The sequence below is a fragment of the Phascolarctos cinereus genome, unplaced genomic scaffold (assembly GCF_003287225.1).
Source record: "Phascolarctos cinereus isolate Bilbo 61053 unplaced genomic scaffold, phaCin_HiC Scaffold_5;HRSCAF=322, whole genome shotgun sequence".
NCBI lineage: Eukaryota > Metazoa > Chordata > Mammalia > Diprotodontia > Phascolarctidae > Phascolarctos > Phascolarctos cinereus.
The window spans coordinates 154722846-154740411 of NW_027555958.1; the positions used below are offsets into that span (position 1 = coordinate 154722846).

At 39.9% G+C, this 17566-nt stretch overlaps 1 protein-coding gene and 1 pseudogene across 1 annotated transcript in view; both read right to left on the reverse strand.

Annotated features, from left to right (window-relative positions):
* Window positions 1-1799: 1799 nt before the first annotated feature.
* Window positions 1800-3856, reverse strand: LOC110201362 (glyceraldehyde-3-phosphate dehydrogenase-like; annotated as a pseudogene).
* A 2099-nt stretch (window positions 3857-5955) lies between these two features.
* QRSL1 (glutaminyl-tRNA amidotransferase subunit QRSL1) overlaps window positions 5956-17566 on the reverse strand; it is a 48869-nt gene continuing 37258 nt past the window's right edge. Inside the window, exon 13 of the mRNA XM_078155214.1 lies at window positions 5956-6512. The gene's annotated coding sequence lies outside the window, so the exon portion shown is untranslated. The remainder of the gene's footprint in view (window positions 6513-17566) is intronic.

The following is a 17566-nucleotide window of genomic DNA, read 5'->3' on the forward strand; positions in this document are numbered from 1 at the left end:
TTTGCATGATCAGTATTTCAGGAAGCAAGTGAAAAACAGGACAGGTCAAGCAATTGCAGTCAGGAGTCACGGATATTACAGAGGCAGCAGCGATTTCCCCTTCAGTAACAGGTAGGTCAATAAAGCTGTCATCTGTAATACTGGTCACATGTCGCTCTCCTGGTTTGAGAAGGAAAAGCTAGAACTGAGGTTACAACAGTGCCCTTGCATTTTCCAATATGCTTCATTCTGGTAGATGACTTACGTCCTGTAGGTAAGCAATGTCAATCATTTCCTGTTTAGGCCTGAAGTCACCAGGGAACTTCTTATAGAACTGGTGTTCATTTGAATTGATCATTAACTTAATAAGGACCAGGGCCTTGATGACCCTGAGGAAAATACACCTTTCGTCATTATTTGTGAGCTGCCCACATATATAACTAATGTCTTTGGAGTCAGCTTTATAGACTATGAGTTTCTATGTTATTAGAGTGCCGCCTTTTAAATGAGAACCTAAACTAATTCCTGAACTCCCTGGACCTCAGTTTTCTCTTCTTTAAAAGAGAGATGTTCGACTATTCAATTTCTGACGCCTCTTCCAGCTCTAACATGCATGGTAACCACTCCCTTCCTAACCTCCAAAGGGTTAAAAGTCATACCAGTTCCCCTGGATCACTTTTAGCACTCCCCCAAATTCTCAGTTCAAAGACAAGCTCAGCACTTTGCTAAAAGGAAGTCATTAGGTTTTCATTATTGTCCAGCACTGCTGCCTACAGCTCTCAACGTGGGGATTGGCTAGTTTTAGCCCATGGATTGGGCTTCAGCAAGGTCAGCAAATGCTTTACCCTCAGTTTGTGGTACGTACAGGGTGTTTCAGAAGACTTTTTTTTTTTTAACCAGCAATTGGATGTGATATTTTACAAAGCACTGTGGTTTTTCAAGCTTTAATTTAGAGTGCTTGGAGAATATTTGTAGTTTTGTTATTCCTCTCTATTTCTTTTTCTCTTCCTTGCTACATTCCCATGGTATCACTTGAACCCTATGGTTTGCTTATGAAAATCTTTGTTATGGAATAATATAGGTTGTGTATACTATACACTATAGCTATACTATTGCATATGCAAATATAATAGGAATACATGAAAAGTATAGTGGAGGGTACTAGCCTTTAGTGCATTCATTTAATAAACATTTACTAAGCATTTAGCATTTACAGAGCACACAGATGGAATGTTCAAATACTCTAGACAGAGATTGTTAGTCAGTCAATCAATCAGTCAATTATGATTTATTAAGGTACCTACTATGTGCCAGGGATACTGCACTGGAGATAAAAATAAATGTACAGCAAATGAGAAATATGGGTTTTATAGAGCATCAGTGTGACTATTCATATTACTCATATTATTACTAAGTTCATTAAAAAAAAAACATGAGAAGGAAAAGGAGAAAGAATGGGACATACTTGTATATAGTTTTTTAAAAATCATTAGGCTTAAAAAATCTGCTATGGCCCTATCCAGATTTACAGATCCTACTTTCTCCACCTTCCCTATCTGCATTAGTTGTGTCTATAATAAATATTCAGAGTTTTACCCCAGATGCTAGAAAAGCCATGCAAAAATAATTGCAGAGAACAGGATGGTCATGTTACATTTCTGTTGCGGTTTATTGCTTGTTTTTTGTTAAGCCAATAATCAGAGTAGTAACTACACTTGGCCATTTGAAAGCATTCCTGCTTTAGCACTGGGACCATTTACTGTTTTTCCCAATTGGTTACTCCTATTTGTCCTAATTTCAGGGCCTGAAACCCTAAAGAGACTGAAGAAAGAGGAGATGGACCCATATGCACAAAAAGTTTTATAGCAGCTCTCTTTGTTATAGCCTTGTCTGAAAAAGTGTGGTATATAAACATAACAGAATAATTTATTTTTTTGTACTGAATATGGTGACTTTATTGATGGTACATAATATAGAACTCTAGGCTTCTTCCTACCACAGAGGTGCTTTGGGACAAGGATATGAATAGGAACATAGGTTAGGGATGTGGACTCCCCAGTGGTAGAACTCCTTTTATGGCTTGGGATGGAGATCCATGGCTTTCCACTTTATTCCTTGGAGGCCATGTAGACCATGAGGTTTACTACATGGTTGTTATAACCATACTCGTCATACCAGGAAATGAGCTTGACAAAATGGTCACTGAGGGTAATACCAGCGCCAGCATCAAAGGTAGAAGAGTGGATGTCACTGTTAAAGTCACAAGATACAACCTGATCCTTCGTGCCCTTCAAGGATCCCTCTGATGCTTACTTCACCACTTTCTTAATATCATCGTATTTGGCAGGTTTCTCCAGGCAGCAGGTCAGATCCACAACAGATAAATTGAGAGTAGGAACATGGAAGGTCATGCCTGTGAGCTTCCCATTCAGCTCAAGTATGACCTGGCCTACAACCAATGGAAGCAGGGATGATGTTTTGGGCAGCACCAAGCCCATCATGCCACATCTTGCCAGAGGGGCCATCTACTGTCTTCTGGGTAGCAGTAATGGCATGGACTGTAGTCACGAGTCCTTCTACAATGTCAAAGTTGTCATGAATGACCTTGGCCAAAGGAGCCAAGCAGTTGGCAGTGCAGGAGGTATTCCTTAAGAAAAGAGAATTCTTAAGAGAATAAGGAGGCAGGAATTATCATCAGAGAATTATCATATTTCTCATGGTTCACAAACATGGCTCCATAACAAGCACTGGGGCATCAGCAGAAGGGGTAGAGTTAATGACCTGCTTGGCTCCACCCTTCAAGTGAGCCCCAGCCTTTTCCACAGTGCTAAAGACACCATTATTAATTTCCAGTACCTCCCCATTTCATATTGGTGGGATCCCTCCTGGAAGATGGTAATGGCTTTTCCATTGATCACCAGCCTTCCATTCTCAGCTTTGGCAGTGCCCTTGAACTCCCCAAAGGTGGAATCATATTGAAACATGTAAACCATATAATTGAGGTCAATGAAGAGGTCATTGATGGCCACAATATCTACTGCACCTGAGTTGAAAGCAGCCCTGGTCACCAGGTGGCCAATACTGCCAAATCTGTTGACTCCAACCTTCACCATCTTGTTTCAGGGATGCAACTGAAGCAGCAAATCCTTTCTCTTCCCTTAAGGAGGGATTAGAGCGCAGGTGCACAAGGGTGTTCCTCACTGCTCCCCCTACTCTCGTTCTGACCCCCACCCCTATCCCCACTTCCACTGTCCTTGTTTCCTCTTGTAACAGAATAATATTGTACTGAAATAAATGATGAAAGGAATGGTTTCAGAGAAACCTGGGGAGACTGGCATGCACTGATGCAGAGTGAAGTTAGCAGAACTGTAAGAACAATTTGTACAATAACAAAAACATTGTAAAGATAAACAGCTCTGAAGGACTTAGGAATTCTGACCAACCGAATTCCAGAGGACTCATGATAAAAGATGTTACCCACCTACTGATAGAAGAAAAACTAAAGTACAAACTTGAGACATATTTTTCTGGATATAGTCATTGCAGGAATTTGTTTTGTTTGACTGTGCATGTTTATTGCAATGAACATTGTTTTTCTTTTTTAATTTTGCTTGGTGGATTGGTAAGAGGAAGAGAAAAGCTAGTGATAGCTAAGGAAGCTAGGGTAGCCCCCTCAAAAAAAAAAAAAAGAAATCATTGAAGCATCACAGGCAAGCAGGACATCTTTAAGAATTACTTGTTGAATTATTATATACTTAAAAAGAAAAGCAAGCTATACAGAACAGATATCTGCACTTTCATGTACAATCCTTTTTCTGTTCTACTCTGTGTGTATGGAAATGCCCATTTTATTTGATGTTTGTTAATGTCAGCAGAAAGAATAAATAAATATTAAAAAATAAAGTTTTGGGCCCTTGGGCCACCTACTTTCTTTTCTTTTCGTTAGGCAATGGCGTTAAGTGACCTGCCCAGGGTCACACAGCTAATAAGTGTTATGTGCCTGAGGCTGGATTTGAACTCAGGTCCTCCTGAATCCAAGGCCAGTGCTTTATCCACTGTGCCACCTAGCTGCCCCCAAGGCCACCTGCTTTCATGACTAACAGAGAGCTGAGCCACATACAAAGCACCACTTCTCCGAAGGCTGACTCAGTTTCCTCATCTCTAAAAACAGGAGGTTGGACTTGGTGGCATTTGTGATCCCTTTTAGCTCTAGATCTGGCATCTAGAGTGGACACAAAACTGGAGGAAGAGCAAGAAGAGAAGCAGAATTAGAGCTGATGGTCGGCTGAAGCAAGAGGACACGGGTACCTTGCCATCTTGGTCCTGAGGTCTTTGGTACGGGCCCTGGAGGAGTGCCCGCCCCAACCCAGAAGGAGCATCAGACAATCATAGGAGTAAGTTCATTTTAGGGTTTCACTCTCTGTGGGGAAGAGAACTTTGGGGTCAAGTTGGGTACTGGCCAGCACTGTATGAGAGAGATTAAAGCCTTTGTGTACATTGAGCCCAAGGGAGGGCTTTAGTTGACATCTTTACTGACCCATAAAAGTAAATAGAGAGCAGGGTAGATCTCTCGGGTAAGTCCTATTTTGGGTCCTCTATAGCACAATGGGACCACTTAGCATTCCCCAAATATCTTCCATGTTTTCCCACCTCTGTGCCTTTGCGCATATTTCTTCCAACCATAGTACCCTTCTCCCAACATTCAACCTGGTTGAAATCTTACCCATCATTCAGAATTCAGCTCAGATGTCATCTCCTCCATGACACCTTCCTGGATCCCCATCTGGAAGCAGTCCTTTCCATTTCTAGTCTCTCATTGCCCTTCAGGGGTGTACTGAAGCCAGCTCAAAGCATATCATGAGAGCTGATTAATTTTTTTTTTTTTGGCTAGGCAACGGAGTTAAGTGACTTGCCCAATCAGTAAGTGTTACGTGTCTGAGGTCGGATTTTAACTCAGGTCCTCCTGAATCCAGGGCTGGTGCTCTATCCACCTAGCTGCCCTGAGCTGGTTAATTTTTAGTGTGAGCATCTATACCTTGGAAATTAGCACATGCTACAAATCAGGGCTTGATTTATTGTTTTGGTGATTTTCTAGACTTAAGAAAGTGATGGAAAAAATATAAAATCTTGATAATGAAGATTAAATTTAAAAATGTGCGGTGGGTAAATCCCACCCCACCCCCACCCCAAAGCTGGTTGTTAAAACATTTACCAGCCCACCCTTGCCTGTCATGCCCTTCAAACTCTACTTTACATTATATTTATTTGTGAACAGGTATTTCCTCACTACTACACTGTATGCTTCTGGAGGGTAGGGTCTATATAATTTATCTTTACACCCATTCCTGCCTCCTCATGCCTAACATAGCTAAGGTTCCAAATTTCTGATTCCATACTTCTATGAAACGTTTATTGAATTGAGTCTAGTCCAGCCCCATCACATTTTTTGGAAGGGGAAACTGAGATCCAGATCCATCATCACTTGTTTAAGATTATACCACTAGTCAGTAACAATGAGTCACTCAGCAAATATTTATTAAGTGCTTACTAAGTGTCAGGCTTTGTGCTAAGCCCTGAGGATGCACAAAAGGGACAAAACCATGGTCCCAGCCTTCATGCAGTTTACATTCTAATAGGGGAGAATAGCTAGCATTTACATAGCGCTTTTGCAGTTATTAGTTCATTTGCAAAGCCAGGCATCCGTCCCAGTTTTTCTGACACCTCAAATCCAGCATTCTTTGTACTTCCTTTGAATTCTTGGTAGCAAAACTTTAAAGAAGAGACTGCATTTTAATGTTTGCAACTATTCGCCTTGCCAGTAAGGATCAATACATAATGACAGTATTAGGGAAAGGATTGCCACTAAAAACTGAACTTGTCACTTAAAATTCATCCACCTGGCCTGCTGACCAGGGTCTATAAATCCCCATCTTCCCACCCCAACCCTAACTCCCAGAACCCATCTCACAGAAAAGGTAGCAATCATCTTTTAATTCAGTTTATAGTAAATAGCGGTCATTTGCTCAGTATTTCTTAGCAAAGTATATTGTGGTCCAGCACTTAGCACAGTGCCTGATACATGTTGTTGTTTCAGTCTTGTCCAACTCTTGGTGACCCCATTTGGGGTTTTCTTGGCAAAGATACCGGAATGGTGGTTTGCCACTTCCTTCTCTAGCTCATTTTACAGATGAGGAAACTGAGGCAAACAGTGTGAAATGACTTGCCCAGGTTCCCAGAGCTAGTAAGTGTCTGAGGCTGGATTTCAATTCAGGTCTTCCTGCCTCCAGGCCTGGAGCTCTATCCACTGCACTACCTAGTTATGCCTAGTACATAGTAGGCTCTTAATAAATGTTTATTGGTTGACTGACTTGACTGGTCCTTCTATCAATTTGAGTGCAGTTTTTTCCTTTTTGTCTGATTGACAGAGGCCCAGAAGTTCCCAAATCTTTAATAGGTTGGTTCAGGCCGAGCTACGTATGCCCTATAGCACACCATGTCTGGTATTTTCCTGACATCAATGGCTGGTCCAGGATCTGTTGGAATGGATACAAAAGAATGGTATATTTACTATGAGAAATGGTTCAGGGAACCCAGTGAGAGTATCATTAGTAAGAAATCAATCAATCAATTTGATAAGCATCTATTAAGCACTTAGTAGGTGCCAGACACAGGCCAATGAGCTCACTCGGGGCCTGCTGTTTGTGACTGAGATGTTCTTAACATGAAATCAAACATAACACATGTACACACACGTACAGAAATATTTATAGCAGCTCTTTCTGTAGTGGCCAAGAATTGGAAATGGAGAGGATGCCCATCAACTGGGGAAATAGCTGAACAAGTTGTGGTAGATGAATGTAATGGAATACTAATGTGCTGTTCACTAATGTGAACAGGCTGACTTCAGAAAAACCCGGAAAGATCTGTATGGACTGATGCTGATTCACTCACAGAACCAGGAGAACGTTGTACACAGTAACAGCCATGTTGTGCAATGACTAATATTGATAGACTTAACCCTTCTCAGCAATACAAGGATCTAAGATATCTCCGAAAGTCTTATGTTGGAGAATGCTAACCGCATCCAAAGAAAAAACTATGGAGTTTGAATGCAGATCAAAGTATACTATTTGCTCTTTTTTTTCCTTCCATTTTGTTTTGTTTCCTCTTTCTTGCGGTTCCTCCTATTGGTTCTAATTCTTCCTTACAACATGACTAACGTGAAAATATGTTTAATATGAATGTATATTCATAGTCTATATCAGATTGCATGCCATCTTGGGAGGGGGAGAAAAATTTAAAACTCAAAAGCTTATGGAAGTGATTGTTGATAACTCAAAATAAATTAATTTTAAAAAAAAGAAAAAAACTGAGGGGTACAGAAAAAAAATGCACTTGTACCGCCATCATTGCCCAAACTTTGATCTACTTTTTTTTTATCTTCCTGAAATTCTTTCAATTTAAATTGAATTTGGATCAATAACTGAGTATATTGCTCTCCTCAGCTTCATAGGACTTAGGAAATAATGCCTGAAAATACCTATAATAAGTGAATCAAAGCCACCATGGTGCCCCATTTAAATATATGTGCCATTGTGAGCCATGCCAAGATGTCATTAGTGTCACCTCTGCTGCTAAAATGGCTATTTGATTGATCTTCACAACGTGGATGGAACTAGGTAGATAAATCTCTCCAGAACAGGAATACTCCTCAAAGCACTGAAAACCTCTGGTCGTTTAAAGAAATGTCTTTAAGCAAGTGGCTCCAAGATAAGGTTTATATTTTAAAGGGCTGCCTATCTTTCTTTATTAGAATAATAAAGATCGCTATCCAAAAACTCAATTTTTAAATTTAACAATAGAGAGGTCATAATGGAGTTTAGGGAAGTGAGGATGGGAGAGAGTTCATTTTCACCAGACTTAGGCATGTGAATAAGAAAAGTAGTTTAATGTAATGACCACAGTGATCCATTATGAAATAAAACAAGTGGAATCTAGTCCTAGAATCAGGAAGACTTTAGTTCAAATCTGTCCTCAAACAAGCTGTGTGACCCAGGATAAGTAATTTAATCTATTTGGGCCTCAGATCCTCATCTACAAAATGAAGGGGTTGGACTCAATGACTTCTAATGCCCCTCCCTTTTAGCTCTGAATCCAATCTTGTGACCTTGGGCTTGAAGGAATTTTTAAGAGAATAGTCTATGAAGTTCTCACCGCCACATAAAAAACTCTGCACCCATGCAATAAATCCTGTTGACTGAGAACCAAGAAATGGGAATGGACATTGGAGTAAGCTTTCCAAAGCAGTTAGTATTTTATCAGTAATAGCAGTCAGAATCAAATTCTTCTCTGTCAAGGAAGCATCCTTCACTAAATTGCTTCCAAGAAGCTGCATGTCTCCTGGCCTTGTCCTTTATTTCTATTCTAATATTTTTTTAAAAATCTGTCCAAAATTCATGTTTCACCAGGCTATAATATTACATAGCTACATTTGCCTAAATGCTTAATTGCTGTGGTTCTTTAGAAGGGACGTTCTGAAAGGGAAAACTATGCTTTTAAAATGTATTTAAATATAAAATATCAATTCTCTTTTATTGCACAATAGTAGAAAACTCAATGATTCCAGCTGAGCAGCAGAGACAGGAAATTTCCAAGATGAACTTTGAAAGCTATGGTTTGCAATGCTAAGAACAAACCATTTCCCTTAAGCATTCTGATTAAAGACCCAGAGGTCTCCCTGTGTCATTTGTATGACTTTTGGCTTTAATGAAGCTCACCTACCACACCAAGTTGAATCACGGTATGGAATCCACTTCAATATTTCAAATTGATAACCTGCTGTCTGAATCTAACAAGCATAGAAATGTAACATTTTAGCCAATTGGTTCTGAAAAAAGGTGCTGCTCATCTCTGTTAAGCAGCTCACATTTCTATAATTTCAGTTTTTATAATAATAGTTTACCAAGTGCTTTCTTCACAAAAATCTTGTTATTAGAAACAGGAAGGTGACAGAGTGACTATTTGACAGACCACTGTGGAGTCTGTGAATTACAGGTCAGTGAACTTGACTTCAGTTCCTGGAAATAATAATAACAATAGCTAACATCTCCATAGTGCTCCCTATGTGCCAGACACTTCACAGTTATTATCTCCTTTGATCCTTACAACAACCCTGGGAGGTAGCTACTAATATTATCCCCATGTTTGCAAAGGCAAACAGGGTTAAGTGACTTGCCCAGGGTCACAGAGCTAGCAAGGTGTCTGAGGCCAGATTTGAACTCAGGAAGATGAGTCTTTCTGACTCCATGCCTGGCACTCTATCAACTGAGTCACCTACCTTCCCTAGACAATGAATTTTGTTGTTGTTGTTCAGTTGTTTCAGTCCTGTCCAACTCTTTATGACCCAATTTGGGGTTTTCTTGGCAAAGATACCAGAGCGGTTTGCCATTTCCTTTTCCAGCTCATTTTCCAGGTGAAGAAACTGAGGCAAACAGGGTTAAGTCACTTGCCCAAGATCACACAGCTATTAAGTGTCCAAGGCTGGATTTGAACTCAGGAAGATGAGTCTTCCTGATTCAGGCTCAGCACTCTATCCACTTCGCCACTTAGCTGACCTAGACAGTACATAGCAGAGGTGAAATGTAAAATGCTGATTCAGCAGTCCTATACACTGCTTCATGTTTAGATGCTTAAGTCTTAATCCGCCAGGAGAACTAACAGTGATTATAAGTAATTACTCCTATTTCTTTAAACATGTTTTCTTTCTGTCAATGTGTACTTATGAGACTTTTGTGTTTAGCTTTTTCTTTGCGTAAAGGAAGTAAGTAGCTGCCCCATGCCTAATCTAAATTGCACCTTGAGTACTTTTCTATCCCCCTTTGGGTGGATCCTAAACTGCAGCCAAAGTCTCAGCCTTAAGTAATTTTCTGGGAGGCTTCAAAATGAGCTCATAAAGAGCCAGAGTCAACAAGAAAGACCTAACTCTCCCTTTAAAAGCCAAGATGCTCTAGGACTACACACAGTTTATGTGGGTCCAGAACTGAGAAGGGTACCTTTATGGAGAGGGAGATGGCACAAAGTCTTAGACCCCGGGCCCAACAGCTGTTTGTTATTGTTAAACTAGTCTTGTTCAAAAGATGGAAGAATAGTACAATTAAATGGCTTTACAACTGGTTGAATGACTACACTCCAAGAGGAGTCATTAATCTTTTGCTGCCATCTTGAAAAGAAATCTCCAGCGGAATATATCAGGGATCTGTGTTTGTCTCTGCACTGTTAAATACTTTTATTAATGACTTGGATAAAGAAATGGAGAGAAAATTTATCAAATTTACAAATGACACAAAACTAGGAGGGACAGCTAACACCCTGGAGTCAGGATTCAAAAAGATTGTGACAGGCTAGAACATCGAGCCAAACCAAGTAAGCTGAAATATATTGGAATAAATATAAATTCTTCCTGTTTCATGCCTCACTTCATATTAATAATGAGAGGGCCAGGCTTGTTCAACAAGATTATCTCTGTTGTTATATCCTTGAATGAATTTTGTATAAGTTTGACATCTGCATGGCAGAAATTTTGTTGGAAGAAAGCCTTTAAGACACTTTCACTCTAGTGAATTGAATACTTATTCATAGTTAACAAATATAATTACAGTGCAATCTTGCATTTACTATATTTTTAGTCAATCGTGTGATGATAAAGATATGTTTGATGTGGAATATTGATTTAAAAAGCTTGCATGTTCCCTTTTGATGCATTCATCAACTCTGCCCTACATGTATCTGCGGGTTAGTCTCATAAAATGTTAAAACTTTTTTTTTCTCTCCCATGCACATTACCATGGAGGAGAAAAGCACTAAAAGAGAACTAAATCCAGGGTACAAGGTCATTGTCTTTGCCATGACTAGCCACATTCCTGACTTTATTAGATACATGTACCAGCAAAACTCTACAGGTTTTAAGCCTACCATTACTTTGAGGTGGAAAGGTCTCTAAGAGATCATCTGGTACAGCTCCTTCCTCTTGCAGTTGAGGAAACTGAGGCTCAAAGAGGGTAACTGACTGTCCTATGTTTACCATCTCCCAGTAGTTCCAACTCAATTTGGGGCTGGACGGTAGGCAATGGGTTGGTAGTTATTGATGTTTGCTGAGTCACTTTTTTGGTTTAATAATAAGACAGACCAACCAGTAAGCTATTGTGATTGTCCAGGTGGGAGGTCATGACAACCTGCACCAGAAAATTGGTAATGTCAAAAGAGAAGAGGGGGCATGCATGAGAGATATTAAAAAGGGATAATTGATAGGATTTGGCAACATATTGGGTATGGGGAGTGAGCGAATGTGAAAAGGCAAGGACTACACCTAGGTTGTGAGCCTGGGTAGCTGGAAGGATGGTGGTGCCTCCCATAGTAACAGGAAAGCTAGAAGAGGGGAAGCCTTAGGGAGAAAGAACATGAGTTCAATTTCAGGTATGTTGAATTTAAGATGTTTATGGGACATCTAGTTTGACATGTCCAATAGGCAGTTAGAGATATAAATCTAGAGTTTAGCAAAGAAGTTAAGAGTAGATAAGTAGACCTGAGAATCATAAGCATAGAGATGATTCTCCACAAAATATGCCTGAGAATTTTAGTTGGCTGAGGCTTCTCTAGGTTTCACTGAGTAGCAATGGAACAACTATTCTCTTAGAGAAAAAGTGTCTTCTAGGTAAGTCTCTCAGCAAGAAGCAAACTATGTGAAAGAAAAAACAAAAACTACAGTTGTTTGTTTCCATCTCATACCCTTTATTTTCCACCTGGTGTGTTAGAGTTTCAGACTTTTTCTAAAAGAGCTATAGCTAGGAAAGGCTTGGAGCTTTAATCTTCAAAAGCATGTAAAGACCACTCATCCTTATAAGAGAAAACACCTTATCAAAGAACTCTGAATGAAGAAAGAAACTAGAAATTGAGAGGAACTCAGACAAGCTGTGCCTGGTGGAACTAGGTCTGAAAGCAACAAGGAAGAACTACAAGACCAGTAAAAACAATGCTGAGCAGCAGCCACGTGAGACCAGCAAGAAATAAGATGTATCAGCTACTATGCACTCAGCAGAGACACATCATTCTGGACCGAAAGAGGCCCACTGAGGACAGCGTCAATGGCGTTGCCACATTAGGGTTGGTTCATTGGAGCAAAGGATAACAACAGTGTAGTGATCTTCTAATATAATTCCAAATTGTTTTCCAGAATGATTGGACCAGTTTCACAGCTCTCAAAATGAATTAGTGTACCTCTTGTCCCACTGCTCCTACAACATTTACTATTTTTGGCATTTGTCATGTTTAACGACAGTTTTACTTGACATATTTATTTAAATATAAATATTTGACATATTTAATGACAATCAGGCAGGTAGGACCTTAGAGCTTCTTTTAATATTTTCTTTTTTGGACAAAGAATTTAATATAGTATTTTCACTTAAAAGAACCATATTTTCTAAATATTGGTGTTAGAAAATCTCTCATGGTTGTTGACAGTCTATATTTCTTCTTTTGAAAACTGTTTGTTCTTTGTATTTCCAGTTAGCACAGTCCCTGGCAAATAGTGCTTAATAAATAATTGTTGACTAACTGTCTGACTGGTCATATTTTCTGCCACTTACTACCTTTGTGACTCTGAGCCTTAGTTTCTACATCCTTTTTTTTTTTTTTAAGATAATTAGGATTAAGTGACTTGCCCAGGGTTACACAGCTATTAAGGGTCAAGTGTTTGGTCTGAGGCTGAATTTGAACTCAGGTCATCCTGACTTCAGGGCCGGTACTCTATCCACTCTGCCACCTAGCTGCCCCTTAGTTTCTACATCCTTAAATGAAGGCATTGGATATGATGGTATCTGAGTTCCCTTCCAGTGCCAGATCTGGGATCCCAGGATCCTGACAGCCTTTGACCCCTTATAAATTGGGGAAGGGCTTTTATTTTCTAAAAGTTTATTTATAGTTTTCAACATTCACTTCCATAAAATTTTGAGTTCCAAATTTTCTCCCCATCTTTCCCCTCCCCCACCCCAAAACAGCATGCAATTTGATATAGGTTCTACATATACATTCCTATTAAACATATTTTCACATTAGTCATATTGTTAAGAAGAATTAGAACCAATAGGAGGCACTGCAAGAAAGAAGAAACAAAACAAAACAGAAGGGGGAAAAAAAGAGAGCAAATAGTATGCTTTGATCTGCATTCAAACTCCATAGTTCTTTCTCTGGGTGTGAACAGCATTTTCCATCATGAGACTTTTGAAGATGTCTTAGATCCTTGCATTGCTGAGAAGAGCTAAGTCTATCAAAATTAGTCATCACATAATGTGGCTATTACTGTATATAATGTTCTCCTGGCTCTGCTCACTTCACTCAGCATCAGTCCATACAAATCTTTCCAGGTTTTTCTGAAGTCCACTTGCTCATCATTTCTTATAGCACAACAGTATTCCATTACATTCATATACCACAACTTGTTCAGCCATTCCCCAATTGATGGGCATTCCCTCAATTTCCAATTCTTTGCCACCACAGAAAGAGCTGCTATAAATAGCAGGGGTAGTTTTCAATGGCTTTCATTCTTATGTATTTATATCAACCTCCTCTATATTTTTGGATACTAGACCCTTATTGGATATATCTATTGTATTTTGAAAGACCTTAGTACTCTGATCAACACAATGGAACTTGAATTGACCAACAAATTGTCTATAAGGTCTCTCCTTCATGGTTCTGGAGCTGCAGGTTTTCACTAACTATGTAATTCATTCTTCAGGCTTCTTGCTATTCAGGTATCCTGAAACAATATACTTCACCTGTCTCAGTGTTTTACACACAGTAGATGCTTAATAAATGTTTACTGAAACTAAATAAAAGGAAAAGAAACTGACTTCTTTTGTTGTAAACTCTTAGCCAGCCACTCTCCTCAGACGCACTGAACTAGGACAGAGAACGTAAGAGGAAAAGAGTGATTGATGTGTGACTGGCATGATAATCCTCAAGACCTTCTCAACTCAGAATATTAAGTTTAACCTCCTAACACCCTCACCACTTATTGTTTGTCATACTTGATTCTGTTCGACATGGAACTTTCATTTTATTCAGTCATGTTCCATTTTTTAAGAGATATGTGTGTGTAAGCTTTGTGTATCTCATATAAACTCTAGGGATCCTCATCCCAGCTCCCCTTCACAAAGTCAGGTGTCAAGTCCTGGAGCAAATCTATTTTTCCCTCTCAGGATTCTAGGGGTACCCTTGAAGAGACAGGGGTGACTTTCCAATGCCATGGACTTGAAATCCCATCAGTGTGTTTCCCCCTAAGATTATCAGTTGAAAATCATGTTAATTAGTTAGCCTTAAGTAGTTTTTAAAAAGGGGCATTACAAAGGTAGTACAGAAATGACAATTTGTATAAATCATCCGCCCCAACCCTGCCTCCAGCCCCAAAGTTATGTGACTTTCCCACCTCAGAAGTACCTCAGAAGACTCAGAAGAATAGGCTCCAGTTTAGAGAGTACATGTGTCAAAGTGGGTAATTCACAGCTCCTTATTGCTCAAAGTGTTTTTCTCCCATTCATGAAGTGTTCAAGGAATTTGCCTAAGGCTGGGCTCCTTGTGGAGCTGTCAACCTACATCCAGTCTCTCATTGGCTTCCCACTCAGCTGATTGTGGGATGCCATAAAACACAGATGGGAAGATGAGAAACTGAACATCTTAGATACGCTTCGAAGTCTGAAAGGTCCTTTCTGGCCCAGGGGTTGAACAGGAGAAGAAGACCTAGGCCAAGGCCCAAGTTGAGTTGTCTCCTTCCTCCTGCACCCCCAGGTAGTTCTTTTCTCCTCAGGGATTTTGCTGGGCATAGAGTCAAAAGACCTGAGTTCAAATATAGTCTTAGACACTTAGCAGCTGGGCAAGTGACCCTGCGCGAGTCACTTAATGTTTGCTTCAGTTTCCTCATCTGTAAAGTGAGGATAATATCACCTTCTTCCCAGGGTTGTTTGCGAGGAGCAAATGAAATAACAGCTTAGCATAATTCCCCACACTTAGTAAATGCTACAGAAATGTTAGCTATTATTATTATTGAACATAACTGTATTTTCTCAATCTTCATCTTTGATCTGTCTGTAGAATTTAATACTATTGATAACTCTCTTCTCCTGATCTTTTCTCTTTCCTTTCTAGGTTATTATGACAGTGATCTCTCCTGATCCTCCTCCTACCTATTCAACTGTTCTTTCTCAGACTCTTTGCTGGATCTTTATCCAGCCTGGCCACTAACCTCTTCCCCAAATCATTAGAGTCCATTAGGGAACGAGGAAGACACAGCCATAGCAATCTTCATGGTCTTCCTCTGTCTCCTGACAACAGGGCCCAATTTTTCTTTCTTGTACCCATTGTGCTGCGCGGATAACCTGAGTTTTTCTGTTAAGTGCAACAATATTGTCCCTTTCTTGCACCAGAAGGTGTGATCTGACTCTGCTTCTCTTTAGGACTTTCCCTTCTAGCATACCTTCTTGGGGCAGCCTCAGGGAGGGCTGGGAGTAGAAGTATGGAAGGTAAGCAGCCACACAGGGAAAGTTATTTGCTTTACCTCTTTAAACTTCAGTTTTCCCATCAGATGAAGGGATTGGGCAAGATGCTGTCTGGGGTTCCTTCTATCTCTCATACTATGGTCCTATACCTTAGGATATAATACTTCCTGTAATTGGTTGGTTCTTCCAGAAGCTCCATTTTTTGTTTGCTTTTTGCTTTTTGGTGAGGCAATAGGGGTTAAGTGACTTGCCCAGAGTCATACAGCTAGTAAGTGTTAGGTGTCTGAGGTCAGATTTGAACTCAGGTTCTCCTGACTCCAGGGACAGTACTCTATCCACTGAGCCACCTAGCTGCCCCTCCCCCCCCAGAACCTCCCTATTTATTTATTCCTTTATTTATCAATTCATTCATTCATTCATTTATCCTGTCATTTATTTATTTGCTTGTTTGCCTACTTATTTATTTATCTATTTGTCTGTTTGTTTGTTTATTGGCAATTGGGGTTAAGTGACTTGCCCAGGGTCACACAGCTAGTAAGTATCAAGTGTTTGGTCTGAGGCTAGATTTGAACTCAGGTCCTCCTGACTTCAGGGCGGGTGCTCTATCCACTCCGCCACCTAGCTGCCCCTAGAAGCTCCATTTTAAGGAAATGTTGAGACCAACTATATCTTCATTCCACTCTGAGCTCTATTTCTGACTCTCTAGACTGTCTCTGTCATGCCTGTGCTCTAGCCTCAGTACTTTCTCCCTGTACTTCTTTCCTTCTCTCTGCTTTTCAGCTTCCTTTTATGTGTCTCTCCTCCTATCAGCATGTAAGCTCTTTGAGAGCAGGAACCATCTTTCTTTTTGACTGTATTTGTATTCCCAGTAAACTATACAATGTCTGGTACATAATAAGTGCTTAATAAATGCTTGGTGACTTGGCTTGACTTGACACAGGAGACATTTTTGATGTATTCTTTATAGAGGTGATTTTTATTATCATTTTCCTTTCCACAAAGGTATTTATTTTGTGATGTTGAGCTGCATAGTGAAAGATTAAAGCTTCTCATAGCAAACAAGGGATACAATTTTCAAATGTAAGGAGGTGGGGAGAGGGTGTCCATGTTCAAAACTCACTTAGGGTACATAAATGCCCTGTCTTGACTGGTCCCAAATATTGGAAAGAGCTTCAGGCGTCATTGCTCTTTCTACCATGATACAGTATCATGATCAGTGGAGACCTGTGATCATAGTATCATTGATCTAGAGCTGGGAAGGACTTCAGAGACCATGTAGTCCAACCTTCTCATTTTATAATTGAAGAAACTGAGGCCCAAGAAGGTTCAGTGACTTGTCCAACATCACAGAGGTTGTTAGTGTTAGAGATGGGATTTGAACACAGGTCCTCTGTGCTTTTCCAAAGTACTATAGGTCTCTGCCATTGCCACAAGCCCTCAAGGGGTTCAGACACTTACTGGTTATATGGCCATGGGCAAGTCACTTAAGACCTAAAAGCCTCAGTTTTCTCACCAGCAAAATGGGGAGAACAAAACTTGTACTGCCTACTCATAGAACTATGAGAAAGGCATTTTGCAAACCTGAATTATATAAATTTGAGTTGTTATTATTAAAAGAGAATATGTTGCTATTCCTATTTGCTGCTTCATTACCAGAGGGAAACTTAATGTAGGAGGGCACTCTTGGGCCCTAGTTTGTCCTTAATAAGCCCCTATCTCTACTGCTGATGTTATTCCATGTCAGTGGTACCTCATCATTCTTCATTTACCCTTTGACCTAGTACTGAAGAGCAAGAAAATCTCTTCATCAGGTTTCCTGAGTCCCCTGTGTGTTCAGGTAACCAAGCTTCACCATTTTGGAAATCCTTTATTTTTTTTCCCCAACACATCTAACTTCGGTATAAAAGGCACATAAGTCTCAGAAGATTAACTAAATGAGCTCTCACTGCATTTTGTCACAAGTATTTTGATATTTTGTCTTCTACCAACTTCATTTGGGAGCTAGGTGGTGTAAAGGATAAAGCCTGGGACTTGGA